The sequence below is a fragment of the Oryzias latipes genome, chromosome 15 (assembly GCF_002234675.1).
Source record: "Oryzias latipes chromosome 15, ASM223467v1".
In the NCBI taxonomy this organism is placed as follows: domain Eukaryota; kingdom Metazoa; phylum Chordata; class Actinopteri; order Beloniformes; family Adrianichthyidae; genus Oryzias; species Oryzias latipes.
The window spans coordinates 11,840,397-11,855,439 of NC_019873.2; the positions used below are offsets into that span (position 1 = coordinate 11,840,397).

Here is a 15,043-nt window from a genome sequence, read left to right on the forward strand (position 1 = left end):
TAAAATTTAACAAAATAACATGGGTTTGACATCGTAATTTATCAACAACATGGAGCTCAAAATCTGTAAAAGTGATGGGAGTTCTCTAAATCAAAAATTATGTTAGGTCACGAACACAACTCAATTATGCCCAGTATTTTTACGAAATACAAAGAAAAGTTTGACTTATCCGATAGTTTTTAAATGCATTTGTAGGCAAATGATGGACATTGGAATCGACACTCCAACTCCCGGCGTGCTCTACGTCACCTCGTTGCTCGTGCCCCCTCTGCTAGTGTTTACGTTGAGATGCTCACAACAAAGGAGCGCCTCGCGCGCGGAGGGAGACTCCGTGACTTAAAACAACGTTTTATTTTATCTCCCCGCGAGCCTTTGGATCTTGTGTCTGCTTTTCTATACGCCAGGCCTTCACGTGGCCTCCTTATTTTTGAATTTTATTTTTTTTAGTCCCGGGATACGGTTTTGGGAATTAACGGGAATTCTTTTTGTGTGTGTCTGCGTGCGTGTGTGCGCCGGCGGGACGTTTAGCTAGCTGCCGCAGCAGTTGGAGTAGCTGCTGGATCATCAGGAGCCACGGGCGCGCGGGGACCGAAACGAGCATCTGTACCGCGGTGAGTTTACGTTCGCAGCCTCCCAGCCCCTCTGCTTCCATGATGGGGCGCTCTCATCGGCACGCCGTGCCCCTCCGTCAGTGAGGGTCAGCCGCTTTGTCCTGTCAGCGGATTTCAGGCGGCCTCGTTACCGGCCGAGCCGCGCGGAGCAGCAGATGTTTGTGTCAGATGTTGCCGCACGGCCGCGTGCACCTGCTTGTCGTCGCAGCCGGGAGATCCATCCGTGGGCATAAAAGCTGATGTCAGTCTGATGCTCTGCTGCTTTAAAAGCTGCAGGTATTCCTCCCCACCGCTACCACCTCCACCATCATCCATCCTGACCTGTCACGAGGGAATAAGACACGGACTCCTGTCATTACGACCTACACACCTTCACCTCTTTCACTTTCTCCTCTAAGTTCAAGAGCTGGTAGCAAATATGAAGACCCCTGAAGATTTTCCTGCAGGACTTCACGGTTAAGTGGCTGTGGATTAGGGTGTGACCTCAGAATTTGAACCAGCAGGCTTAAAGAACTTAAAGGGACAGACAGATCTGGCTGCCTCCATGCATTACTAACCAATCCAGGGGTCTGCAACCTTCAACCCTTAAAGAACCATTCAGGTTGATTTCTCAATGACAACCCAGCAAGAGTCTCAAAGTCTTTAGAAAAATGAGACACAGATTTTTATTCAAATTATTGTCACTAGAAAAATAGAAATAAAATACTTTGCTTTTTGCCATAAATACACATAAAGAGAAAAAAGTCAAAATAAGAGGTTCCTTTAAAAAAAACGTCCCAAGTCAGCAGTGAAAAAAAATTAACCCATTTTATTTTACTGTTTGTGGTGCATGTCAGACAGAAATGTTTAAATGTAAAAAAACTAAAATTAAATCAGAGCTAATTAAATGAGTCTCACCATATTTTTTGAACCATAAGGCAAACTAAAAAACCCTTAAATTTGTTCAAAAATACAAAATCTGTCTTATAATCCTGTACCTTGATTCTGGTTGTAATTACTGGCCTCCAATTAATTTTCTGTCGTACGCAGTGCAGAAAAATATGACAAAATGTTTTGGTTTAACTTGTGCAGTTTTGTCTTTCACCCATTTGTGAATGAATTGAATAAGTTATTTGTTAAAATGAAAACCTTTTTATTTTTCTTTAACCAAGGATGCACAATGGAGGGGTTATAGAGCCAGATGCAGCTCCAGATCCTCAGGTTGCAGACCCCTAAACTAGTCGTTGATAACTGGTAGATGATGTGTGCTGTTTAAAGCCTCTTTATCTCTGTATGTTCATCTTCATCAGCATGAAAGTACAACCTGCTGAGGTGCTCAGAATCCAGGTTGAGAGGCGACATTTGCGCCTGTATTTTTGTTGTCAGGGTTTGACTTTTGTAAGCAAATCAAAACGTGTCGCAGGAAAAAGCTAAAAAGGTTTCGGGGTCAGTGTTTGATCCACACTCGCGTGATGAGACGATGAAGCACTTATCAGCTGTGTGGGCAGAAGGTGGTGGGAGTATTGTGCAGACTCCTCAGAGTTCCCACGCCCAAAAGCTCCACTTGTGAAGTCGTCCCATGGCGGTGGTTGTGTAACTGGGAAGAGCAGGTGTTGCTCACGCCGTGTGCACACTTCAGGGTGTGTTTTCTCGACAAAAAAAAATTGGTTATGTTTCTGCAGGTTCGAGTAATGTTCTAAAAGTTCCTCATGTTTGAGAACCATTTCAAGGAGACTTCATAAATGTTCCTCCTTGTTCAATTTAAGGAAAATAATGTTACATTTTCCAGCTTTAGTTGCAGTACCTCACATCTCTGCCACCCAATAAGCTGCCTCCTAACATACATTTATGTAAACACATGTTAAGGTAGTCAAAAGCATCTCTTTGGGTTACCATGACAACGTGAGACATACTGAGTGGCAGGGAGGCTGTGAGGACTGAGCTAAGTGTGCGAAACCTCCTTTCATCACAGGAAATAATCAAACCAGGAGCATCCGTCTGCGTCCTTTCAGAGCCCTCAGATGAAAACATCACGGGAGAGGGCTTGGCGTGTTTGCAGTAAATCCATACACGTGGCCGCGCCGTAGGGTTGGCAGGGACAGCCCGGCGGGTGTCAGCGTCTGCAGGCTGAGCTGCAGCTTTGAGGAGCTTGGGCTCCCTGACCAGCTTTACTGTTTGCTGGGCCAGTAAACAGGCTGAAGTTTGTACAGGAGATTACTTGTGTCATGGAAAGTGGGTCAGATGGTGGGCACGTTTTTATGGCCTTGTTTCTGCAATATAGGGAATTTAAGGGGGGGGGGGGGGGGGTGCTCAAAACCACCACTAACTTTCCGTAACGTTGCTTCAGGCTTCAAAAGTTTTTTCAGTTTTAGTTTGGAGCCTAAAAAACCAGATTTTCCTGACGTCAGTTCAGATTCTTTCAAACTCTTTTGGTCAGTCTTATTCCTTTCCTCTTCCTACATCTCCACCACGCACAGAGTGGGTTTTATTCAACAGGTAATACCAAAAAAAAATGGAAGAAACAAACATTTTTCAGAGTTCAGCATCTTCAACAAGCTTCAGCTCGTCCCGGCACATTTTTACTACTATGGAAAAAAACACCTTTGTGTGTTGACTTCCCATGCAAACGGTGATTTTCTGTCAGTGGTTAAACGCCCTTTCCGCCCTCACCACTCCTGTTCCGGCTGAAAGGTTCCTGAGTCTCTTTCTGGATAAAGCAGTAGCATTAATGGATAACAGAAAACATTTTTCTTCTGTTTTTACATCATGCAGACTCAGATAAACATTTAAAAATGTAGAGTGATGCTTTTTTTTATTCAAAAGCTGGAGTTAACTACTCAAAAGCGTGATATTTCTGTAATTTAATGTGATTCTGTAGCAGCAGAAGTATTTATCTTCTGCCTGTTTTACTGCAGCTTTGCTTCAGATTCATGATGCGTTTGAGTAACCAGTCTGTTTATCGCAGAATACAGTATAGCTGTGACCGAATCTAAAGGAATTTAGACTTTAAAGACCCATTCTGATAATAATTGAGCTTTGGGTGTTTTTAACATGTTCTTGTGAGGTTTTTCTGATGATGGAGGACATCATCAGACAAAAAAAAAGCAGTTAGAAAAAGATTGTATTTGTGATGTAGAAAATCTGCTGGGCGGGCCACAAGCTCCCAGCTATGCTGTATTTTGATACATCCTCGTAGACTAGATCCATGTACGTATTTGTTTTCCTCGTCTGAGCTAGAATCTGGATTATGAAAGTCTGTAAACTAGCAGCAGAGAGTGTAAATCAGGGGTCCCCAAATCCAAGCCTCAAGGGCCAGATTCCTGCTGGTTTTCCATAAATCATGTTTTATCTGCTGTTGATTACCTGGATCAGGTGTGTTTAGCCAAGAAAGAGCTTCAATGGCAGAATGGGTGTAAAACATGTAGGACACCGGCCCTCGAGGCCTGGATTCGGGCACCCCTGGTAAATTGAGATCTCTCAGCACGGGGAGAGGGAAGGGAGGCTCCTGCCGCTCTGCAGAAACTATATTCTAGGAAATGACAGTTTTTTTTTTTTTAATTTTGGCTAAAAAAAGCATAACCATAATTAAAAGACCACAGGGGGTGATTTGAAAATAGATTAAAAGATGATCAAAGTGGGACTTTAAGGGGCATCGCAGGATTTATTTCAAAGTCTCAAAATTGACTTTATAAATGGCAGATATAAGTACACAACATTTATGGTAAATGGCATGTAAAGAGTTTTTTTTTTTTTTACCTTCTTTAAAGCCCAAAGCTCTTCACAGTCACAGACCCATTTACACACCCTTTCACATACAATTCTACAGTCAATATTTCTATGGCAGCCACTCTCACCAATCAGGAGTGAGCTTGTTGGAAGTCAACACCCCTACCACTAGAAAGCGGGCTCGAGAGAATCAGTTAATCAAACCTTTCACATGTTTGACGCAGGACCACATACTTTTATTGAGACACTTGATTGATCAGTTTATAACTTGAATAATTTGCGAAGAGAAAAAATAGCAAGAAGGTATCAGAACATGACGAACATAATGACTAAGTAATGGCTGTTTTTTTCTAAAGGGGGCAGAGGTCACTCAGTCCAGTTCTTATACACAATCAAGGGTTCAAGTGGATGTTTGTTGCTTTTTACTAATACGGTGTGGGGGACTGTCTTTTTTTGGACCAGTGTTTAGATTTTCTTATAGCTCAAGGTTGTGAATGATTTGTGGTTTGGTTGTTTTTTTTTAACAACATGTAAGTGGAACTCGTAAATTTGTAAATTCTTTCACTTTTGCCACCCTATCTGCACTTTTGGGCATAACAAACTCCAGTCAAGAAAACCCTCCACTTTGGGCTTCGCTATGCAAAACTCTGGGTGTGATGTCAGAGCTTGTCCAGGAAATAAATGTTTGTGATTGTGTGTGCATGCCAGTGACCTCCTTGTCAGTGTCGATGTGTTTGTCATCTAAATGTCTTTACACTGGTAACAGACAATTTACAAAGAAACAGAAGAACTGGAAGTGTTGCTTGGCTGGTACCCAATAAGGGTGGATAACGTTGAAAATCTCGTTGTTTGTGGCCAATTAATCAAGTATCTTTAAATTTCCCAGAATGAACTGTAGTTCTCTAATTTTTTACATCAAAATACTAAAATCTTGGATTTAATTTGCAACATAGTTGTTGGAAAGGGTCAAATATGCAGAAGAATTTTTACATTTACCGGTACCTTGGACTTCATGGTGAACAGACGTTCTGATTGGTCAAACCCACCCTAAGTGAGTGTATTCTGTTTTGCTGAAACTAGTTGATTGAGAGAGATCATCCTGACTGTAGTTTCTTATGTAACAAACTGGACAAAGGAGAGATAGCAGTCGTTCCAACTGAACTCATGTTTCACGTCTCATGGCTTAGCTTGAGGTGTGTCCATGTTCAGTTCCTCTGCGCCGCCTAAGAGTCTCAGAAAGTCTCGGCTTTTGAGGGGAGAACTGTTGAGCTTTCATGCAGAGAACATGACACGCATCCAGAAATGTGGAACATGTGGTTTCCTCTCAACAGAGTTTGTTCAAAAACTGCTGATCAGACACATAAACATGCACACGCACACGTGCACGCTCACACACTTTTTAAAGGAACTATCAAAGCCCCTCTGATCATCTTTGATAACCATTTCCCGTCTGCCTCCCAGACCTTCCTGTCTCGTGCACATTACTCCTCACACGTGCACATGTTTGGGTGTAACTTGTTGATGCTTCACCAGTAAGTGCTGCTGTGTGTGTTAATGCAGGAGAGGCGATCCATGTGGAAAATCTATGAAAAAGTCATGTTGTCCTCAAGTGCATAAAAGCTGATTTCTGGAACATCAAATTAAACAGCCTCCAAAGTGTTTTTTTTCCGTGAATGTTTGGACTTTGAGGATGTCAGGAAGGAGCTGGAAGTAGAGCCAAAAAAATCCTGCTGCTCCACCAGCTCACTTTCATTTAGACAAGAAGAGACGAATTATTACAAACATCTGAGCAGATGTACCATCGGGTCCTCTGCTGGAGAACTGCCCCGGCCTCATCAAGACTGAAAACATTCAAATAGGAAAGTACGGTAACGTGTGTCTATGAATTTGAAGAAGCAAGAATCATGAAAACGTTTTAAAAAATATCTGCTAGGGTAGTGAGGAGCTGCAGGCATCCTCCCTCAACTATTTGTCCAAAGGTTTTGGTGGATAATGCAGATGTTTCTTTGTGTTATTTTGCTTAGTGGTGTCTTTTCCCATTCAACTCTTCACAGCATAAATTTTTGACCAAGGAGTCTTTCTCACCTGAACTCCGACCTTATGTCTTATTTACATGAACCCGTACAGGGGTTGACACGTTGATCCTGCAGGCTTTTGGGCCGCCCGGCCCCTGGAAGGTTGTAGAGAGGAGGTGTGTACTGTAGTTCCCTTGAGGATTATATGGCCGTGAGGAACTTCAAGGGACATCATGAAAATAGAATGCACAATTATTGTGAGTGGTAAGGGTATCGTGAAGTATTTTTAAGGATAATGTAAGTTACATGCAATTATGGCGTGCAATTATGACGGGTGATGCTGTCGTAGAGTGCCATTATGATACATTCTAGTCTTTAGTAAGGTGTTAGTATTGGCTCCTTACTTCCTCCGCGCAGTGCTACATGCACATGGTGCGCAGGTGATACCTAAGTCCCCATAGGATGCTGACACAAACTACACTCTGATTATCAAATTTCCTAATTTTTAAAGCTATGTTCACACCACCATCGGCAACTAACGTTCAAGGGACCACTTGCGTAACTACGCAAATGTCTGCAACTGTTTTTGGACTCTATTTCATCGCGCCATTAAACGCGCGATGAAAGTTTAACTGGGTCAAACTTTAAACAATCAGGGACTCTGATTAGGTAGTGAAGCATGGATGCGGTCTTTTTTAATTCACGGAAGTGCCAATCGTTGGAAAATTGATCATGGAGGACTAATTAATAATTACGGGTTGTGCCCAGCCGAAATTCTATGACACCGAGTATATTCATATATCAGAATAGAGCTGGGGAAGAAAAAGCCTGGAGCAAGATTCACAAGATTTGCACTGCTTTGAAATTTCCTACTAAACCTCTTCCAACTGTAGGTGGACATGTAGAAAAAGAAAAGAAGAAGCCCCTTCCTGTTTGTCCAGGGTGAACCCCATGGGTTAAATGCACCTTCTAGAAACTGCATTGAGCCAATTTTTGAATGTGTGTCACATTTGTGGTGTGTCCGTAACCTAACAGTCGAGCTGTGCACAAGGATCATGCATTTGTCACTAGTACAGTACTAACGGGTCTTGTGCAGTGCGCAGAGTTTGGGCGAAAAAATTAAAGTGAATTCTGCACTTCTTTCCATCTTCTGCATCCTGGATTTCCTCCTGGATGAGTCGTGCTCATGTTTTTTGGACTCCTCTTGGTTGTTTGCTTCTGGAAAGTTTACTCCATGAGTAGACTGAAACATACCAGCAATTTGTTTCTGTTTGTGAATTCTGCTATTTGAGATCTATTATCTGGTTTCATATCTTCTGGTTGAAATGATCTCTTCTCGGTTGTCGTGTGCTTTCATCAAGGTCAAGTTTTCTGCCGTGCTCGCCCTCAGCGATGACACCCGACTGTGTAAGCACTCACTGTTATGGGAACGACCATGTTTACAGCAAAGTGCAGCCGCTCTCATTTATTTATCCCTTTTCCAAACCCTCATTGGGTGTTGGTGGCTCGACCTTCTCTGTCCTCCGACCTCAGCTCGGCTCAGGGAAGTCCCTCAGGCTCTTATTGTGTCTGTCTGCATGAGCGTCCAAGGCCTTGGTGAAGTGTGTGCTGATGCTGTGTTTGTTGCATGTGTGCGAACACCAATCTGAATTATTAATACGGCTGTAATCCGAATACCCTCCACTACCACCACCCTCCTGTGATCAGCTCCCCTCGTAAAGCAGCAGACAGAGGAGCTCCTCGGTTTGTCTTGAAGTGGGCAGATCAGCAGGAAGCTTATCAAACAAACTATTTTCTGCTCCTATAGAAGAATGATTTTTGATTTTCCAAGACCAGCAGTTCCCAATTCTGAAAAGTGGCAGAAATGTCATGGATCTGATGTCTTTAGCCTCTCAGATAAAGAAAGCTTAGGTTGGGGTTTAGTTAAAGACGCTAGAGAATAGTTCTGGCATTTTGCCCTAAAACTGCCCGTTTCCATGCCTGCCTGTTAAATGTCCACTGATGCTGAGATCAAGAACAGCAGCTCTCTTTTTACATGATCTGCTGCTAGTTTACAGCCCCTCACAACCTGAACTGGTGCAACAAAAATGGCGAGCAATATTGTAGCTATTCAGTCATACAGTTTTGAGCCAGATTCCAGCTCAGACGAGAAAAACAAAAATGTACATGGATCTTGTCATCTACAAGTGAATGCATCAGAATGGAGTGGAGCAGGGAACTTGTAGCCCTCCCAGCGTATTTACTACTTCAGAAATAAGCTCTTTTTTACAATCAGAAATTTTTGTCTGCTCCTGATACACAACGATTTGAATAAAGAAATATTTTGAAATTGAATTTTTTGCCTAATTTTCTCAATATATGTCCTCCATCAGTTTTTGATTTTTGATTTGAAATCGTTTATTTCAAGCAATTAAGTAGAAATAATACACAACAGCAATATAAACATCAGTTATACATTCATACAGTAACTAATCATACTTAGGATAATTAGACATTAATAAATATTGATTGAAAGGGAGTGGAAGGAAGCGAACTTATATAATCCCACCCCGTTATACTATAACCATTTTATTACATGATTTATCAATATCCGGTTCCCAGTTTTTATCAGACAGAATTAAAAATCATAAGATATCGATAAAACCCGGAACCGGAAAAGAGAAAAAAAATTCTCAAGAACACGTTAAAAACAACAAAAACAGGATTTCCATCAGAGTGGGTCTTTAAGTGAGGCATCTGGTGTAATTCTAAACTACCTATAAAATATATATAGTCCTCTGTGGAGGAGCTGCAGAAGCAGGCGAGGACTGACGTGCTGTGGGTTTTGTCCTGGAACCAAAGCCTACTAAGAAAGCTGGTCAGGTGAAGCTGAGATCCCTGGAAATGTTCGTACATGCTTTTCCAGGACATTTCCAGGTAACGGCTGCACTTTTCTCACAGCTGATACCTGTGAAGATCAAAGCCGCTGTTTTCCCAGAAGGTTGATGTAAATCAGTTGTGACTTTTTGGCTTTCATAAATGCAAATAATTGTTATCTCTTTTATTGCAGTTTTCCCCAGTTGCTTAAATACTAAGTGCGATTCTTTAAACCAGTCTCTAAAATATCACTGAACCTAACACAATTTGCAGTTATTGCACAATTTGCAATAACAATAATAATTTGCAATTGCACAAAACTCTGGGTCTACTCTTAGCTGAAGAGGTTCTCACTTTCAAAACATTGTTGGCATTCACAACACACAAGATGCAAGCAATAAATCAAGCTCTACTTAACTTTAGTTAATTATCTCTATATTTATTTACGGTAAGCAAATGTGATTTAAGTTACTTTTTTGTTTTGTTTTATTTTTGTCTTTTTAAACTATGCATTTCAACATTTCTGTAATGAGTTTGATAAATATGTGTAATTTCTTTATTGCTTTGACTACAATGCTTGAAATAAATCAATGAATCAAATCAAATCAAATCAAAATGTTAACACAAAGAGGCAAAACCTAAACTCTGTTCCAACACAGTGATCACCATTAACACACTACTGGTCAAAATTGTAGACACTTCTTGCAAATCAGCTGCAGAAAATATAAGGACAATTTTGAAACAACTGAGCGACTTTTAAAAGACTGATAACAGAGCAAGGCACGTCAGACTAAGACCCAGACCCACACCAAGACCTGAATCCACACCAAGACCTAGACCTGCACAAAGACTTGAACCCAGTCCAAAATTTGGACCCCGATTAAGGACAAGAGTTTTTGATGGGATCCAAGCCACAGTTATTTGACCATGCATTGGTTTGTGGAATGACCATGAGGGAAGTGGGTCAAAAAGTCAACCTCCAACTCAACAGGTTCACTTTGACCTCAATCATACGGACATACAACAAGAAAATGACAGAGATACAGTTTTTGTTGATGCAGGGATAACGTCACTGTTCACAAAAGTCTGCTCATCAGACTCATGGTTCAACACAAACCACCTATTTTTATTAGTTTTCTTTCCACCTTATTCTCCATTCCTTAATCCAATTGAAAAACAATTCTGCTTGGTGTTGGAAAGTTTATGAGAGACAACCACACACTTGGAAAACCTGTTGTAGGCCACGGACCTGGCTTTACCATTCTTTACAATCCTTTTTATCCGCAGTGTCAAGTGTTTGTTGTGTAGCGTTTTGTGTTTGGTGTGTGTATTTGCAAGCTTTGAAAACTGAGCCTTGCTTGTAACCTCAAAGCGAGCTTTTGATTCAGCAGTCAAGTATTTTGTTCACTCAGCCTATATTTTTATAACCATGTTCATGTTTTGCCGTGTGTTAGTATTGACGACCAAGTCATCGTTATCACCTCAAAGTGAGCTTTTGGCTCAAGAGTCGAGTATTTTGTATGTTCAGCCTATTTTTTGTTTTATGTTTGGTAAAATTGGCCTAATATTTCAGGGAGAAGATGTTTTAGCAATTGGGAAAAACTGTAAGTTGGAAATATTATATACCTTTTTTTCCTAAAAGCACTGAGGAGGAACTTAATTACATTTTCCAAAAATCCAAAAAGTGGCTTAAACGCAGAATCACTTATAACAGTTTTCATCTTCTTACAGCCGCATTTTTATTATTAGCTGTTTTAAATTAAAGATATGTAGAGGATTGGATGACAGCAGATCAGTTTCCTGGGCGCCTCACCCTCAGCGCTTTGGCTCAAACAGAGGAGCCTGGCACGCCGGCTTTTGTGAAGCTCCTCGTCTTATGGAGAGCTCCAGGGCCTTGTGTCCCGTTATTGTAGTGCTAGCAGGAATTGGGCTCCACACAGCCCTGTTCTGGGCAGGAGGGGAAGCGGCGGCTGCCGTTGAGCTTCAGAAGAGGAAGGTGTGTGCTTTTAAAGCTGATGCCTCCCCGCTGCAGTCTCCTCAGCTCAGGTTTGCATTCCTCACCTCACTTCTAACGTCAACGTCCTTCTCCTGACCCGCTACGCATATTTCATACGCGGCTCTTCGTGACTGTGAGCATTGTAGCAGGCACCTTGGGTCAAATGCCCCACGAGAATTGCTCCAATCGGCCCCTTAAAGGTGTTTTTCTACTTTCCAGCGGTCTCAATCATCCCAGTGTTTTAGTGTAGTTGGAGTTTTTTTAGCTCCACACGGGTGAAGTTTTAGAAGATCTCTGCTGTAGGCAAATGGTTTCTCCAGATACAGTTAACATAAACGTCTTTTTACAAAATGGAGGAAACCTGACCAAGCTGGCACCAAATGACAGATTGGCTGAAACTCTGGTCTTCATCCAATTATTTATTAGTAAGTTGTAGCTCAATTTCTATTAATTTAATCATTTTCTCCAATAGTTAAAGTCCCACTCTGATAATCTTTTAAGTCTTTTAATTATTATTATGCCATTTTTAGCCGGAAAATAAAAGTTATTTTCTAGAACATAGTTTTTACAGAGCAGCAGTAGTTAAATGAAATTCACCTCTGAGTTGCAGGCGCAAACATTAGCATGGAACAACGCCTCCTGAGAGCTATAAGCAGGAAGCTTGTGGCCCGTCCATTGTAGTTTCTATATGATCTTTTTCAAATGGCATTTTTGTCTGTTCCTGATTTGAAACAATTTGAGAAAGAAAAACTCAGAAATGTAGAAATTTGAACTAAATCTTTCTTTATATATGTCCTCCATCATCAGAAAAATGCCACAAGAAAATGTTAAAAAACACGGAGAACATTGAGTCTTTAAGGTTTATAGGATATTTTTTAATTAAAAAAACTTTTACATTTTACAGTGATTGAAAAGATAATGAATTTTTTGCCTTTTATTTTGTAGTTTTCTTTAAAGGTGTTACTCGGATTTAGTGTTTAGTTTGTGCTTTGTGTAGACCTTTTCTGCTTCTTTAAGGCTTTCTCAGGTTTTCCTCAGCTAATGCACAACTTTGTGCCCCATCTTCATTAGCAGGCGAAGAGGAAATCTTTAGTTTTCCACCCAGTTAAACCATCAGTTTTATCTACCGTAGTATTCTATTTTTCCTTTTGTAAGTTGTCAAAATAAAGGATGTTTCAGTGACTGATGTGATAAATTGGTTACAAAAAAGCAATATTTACAGGAATTATTGTTCCTGCAGAATATTTTTGAAATCTTTTAAAATTCAAAATAATGAGCTGAACTGCTTGAAAATAACACAATATTTAAAAAAATTATCTGCCACTGAAGTTGTTTGAAGCCAGAAACTGACTGGACTGCTGACAGAAAATGAACAGTGCCTCTTTATAGAAATGTTACTTTGCTCAAAGCAATGATCCAACCACAAACATTCAGGCCATGCACTGGTTCCCAGGTCACGAGGATCCGCCCATGCAAAGCTCCAAGCCTCCACATAAACAGCCTGATGCTTCTACGGCGTCCATCAATGAGCAGCTTTTTCCCTCCCCCCCTTCCTTCCCTTCAGGTTATGTGTAATTGAGCTCATCTGATTCTGGCCCCCATTATGTTTCCATCCATCCCAGCATAAACAGAGGAGCATGCATGCACACACAGATAGACTGGAAAACACCTCAGGGACCACCAAGCATGAGAGCTGAGTGTGTCTGTGAGTGGGCGGGGAATTGGGATTTCCTGTTCGAGTCGACACGTCGACTCCATCAACCCCCCCACCCATCTGGCTGAGGTGTATGTCTGGAACTGCTTCTATGAAAATGAATGGATTTTAGAGAAATGTGTGAAATAAGAAGGATGATGTTGCAGGTCATGAACTCAACCTGATAATGAAGTCTTTTCTGTTAGCGCGGGCACCTGCTGAGCTGCAGGACTGTAATTCACGGCGCATTATTTCAGAGCAGCACTGCATCCACCCGCAGCGTCGACCTTCAGCAGGTCCTCTGCTGTTTTACGGGTTTCTTTGCATGGAAGTGATTCATTGTTTTAGGGCGGGGCGGCTTTCTCACCGCAGCTTCACTCTGAGGCAGAGACAGAGATCAGTTTGAGCGTGGAAATGAGCCGGATCAAGACGGATGGCCCGGAAGACAAATGGAGAAATAATGAGCCGCCTGTGGAGCACTTTCAGCTGAACACATACAGTATAAACCCTTATATGCACTGAAAAAAGAAAAGCTCTGAAAGGCAGTTGTGACTCAGAAGGTGTTGGAATGACAGCGAATGAATGCTGGTAACACACCGCCGTCTGCCTGTCCAGCCCAGTGTCCGTCCAGTCTGATAAACTTCAGGATCAGTGTTTTATCTTTGGTTGAAACCAGGGATCATCAGCAGATATAAACGCACAATAATGTCATTACTTGCATTGGCTGACAGTCTGTCATTTTCATCTCATAGATATGGTTCGGCTTGGGAACAATCAACATTTGCGTGAGGTTTAGTTTTTAAAGACCCACTCTGATGAAAATTGTGTTTTTGGTGTTTTTATCACATTCATGTAGCATTTTTCTGATGATTCAGGACATGTATATAAAGAACATTAAGCTTAAAATTACATGTCTGAGTTTTTCTTTATTCAAAAAGCTGTGAATCAGGAGCAGACGAAATAGATGCTATTTGAAAAATATCGTCTTTGTGACGTAGAAAATTGGCTGGGCAGACCCCGAGCTCTCTGCTCCATTCTGATGCATCCACTTGATGACGACTACGGTAGATCCATGAACGAGGTCCAGATCATTGTTCATCTCTGAGGTTAACTTCCTGTAATTTCCAGTAACCTCCCAAACTGTGACTTCAGAGTATCTTCTGCGGTTTAACTTGTTTGAGTCAGACTGATTTCATCCTCATTTGATGAGTTCAAGATGAGGAGAAGGTTTTATTATCAGTCAAGCCCACTGCGGAAAAATCCTTTGTACAAGAAATTATATTTACCTAATGTGAAAAGACATTTTTCAGGTGGTTAAGCAGTATTCATACTATTGCACATACTTTTAAACTAGCAAACTAACCTGTTATATACTACTTTACTTAATTGAATCAATGTGACCAGAATGGAGATTGCATTTCCATAGGATGCAGAAAGAAAATCTTGTGCTTTTATTTGATAACATTTTTTTCTTTTTGCGGCCCCGCATACTTTTATTGAGGCATTTGATTGGTCAGTTTATCACTTTTACTTTAGAAAAAGAAAAAATATAATGGAAAAAAAAATTGATTATCAAGGACATGTTAAAAAAAAAGCTATAAGAGCAAGAGTGGTTATTCTGACAAATACAATGACTGAGTAACAGCTGTTTCTTTCTCTATAGAAGTCTACAGGATTTTAGCTTCTGGGACACTGTGGATACTTCCTGTTTGGAACGTCAGGAGAAGGGGTCACTCAGTCCAGTTCTCATAAACAATGAGCAGAGGTCCTACAAGTTATTATTGAATGTGCGGATGCTTTATCTGGAAGAAGATGTTCTGATCGGCTCCTTTTTAAAAGAAAACCTTTAGTTTGCTGATATTTTTTTTTTGTTTGTGGCTTTTTTATGTTACCTTTTTGAATGCACACGTGCATTTAAGCAAATCCCAGAGTGTCAGAGTTTTATGTATGTATAATCTCGGTTTCCGTCAGATGGTCACTGATCTACATCTCTACCTGTCCTCTTGTCTTTGGTGTGTTTCTTGGGAGCCTTTCATCCTGCTTTAGCTTCAAAGAAGATCTCCCACACGCTTCAGTGTTCGGGCTCACGGAGAGCCAACAGCTTGGGAAGAAAGTCCAACAGCTCATGCAGACACACCCCGCTGTTCTAAAACTCCTCATTTCTACA

General features: G+C 41.1%; 1 protein-coding gene across 2 annotated transcripts in view; it reads left to right on the plus strand.

Annotated features, from left to right (window-relative positions):
• The first annotated feature begins 250 nt into the window (after positions 1 to 250).
• Positions 251 to 15,043, plus strand: part of LOC101167979 (E3 ubiquitin-protein ligase pellino homolog 1) — a 37,212-nt gene continuing 22,419 nt past the window's right edge. For both annotated transcript variants that reach the window (XM_004076996.4, XM_011484182.3), the window contains exon 1: positions 251 to 611. The gene's annotated coding sequence lies outside the window, so the exon portion shown is untranslated. The remainder of the gene's footprint in view (positions 612 to 15,043) is intronic.